The sequence below is a fragment of the Gavialis gangeticus genome, unplaced genomic scaffold (genome assembly GCF_001723915.1).
Source record: "Gavialis gangeticus isolate Ggan-Ray unplaced genomic scaffold, GavGan_comp1, whole genome shotgun sequence".
Lineage (NCBI taxonomy): Eukaryota > Metazoa > Chordata > Crocodylia > Gavialidae > Gavialis > Gavialis gangeticus.
Window position 1 is genome coordinate 83,317,493 of NW_017729032.1, and position 670 is coordinate 83,318,162.

Below are 670 nucleotides of genomic sequence, written 5' to 3' on the forward strand. Positions count from 1 at the left end.
AAACCAGGGGGAGGAACTCAATCTGGAGTTCACCCAAGAATTCACTGAGGCTGCACATGCATGTGACATGGCTGTCTGGATAATTAGATCACCCATGACATCTCCTGGGAGGAACACACGGCCAAGTTGGATTGGTTGTGATCCTACCTGACCTGTGTCGAGGAGCTCTTCCTGACTCAGGAGGTACATGGGCCAACCAGAAGTGATACTCTGCTAGACTTGGTCCTGGCCAAAGGAGATGACCTGGAGACTGACTTAAATATAGAGGGAAGTTTGGGCAACAGCAACCATGAAAACATCATGTTCGCCGTCCAACGTAAGGCAGACAAATCGGATAGCAGGATTGAAGTCTTTGGACATCAAAAATGCAAATTTCAACAAGCTTAGGTTACTAGTAGAGCAAGTGCTGTGGAACCGGGGACTGAAGGTGAAAGGTGTGCACAAAGACCTGTTTTTTCTTAAGGACATGATCCTTGAAGCACAAAGGAAGTCCTTTCCCATGTGGAGAAGAAGTAACAGAAAGGCTGGGAAGCCCTCTTGGATAAATGGGGAAATCACAGTCCTTTTAAGAAGGAAGAGGCTTATAAACAATGGAAGCTTGGGGTGGGCCACAAGGAGGACTATTTCATGATGGCCTGCATTTTCAGGAAACAGATAAGGCAGGTTAAAG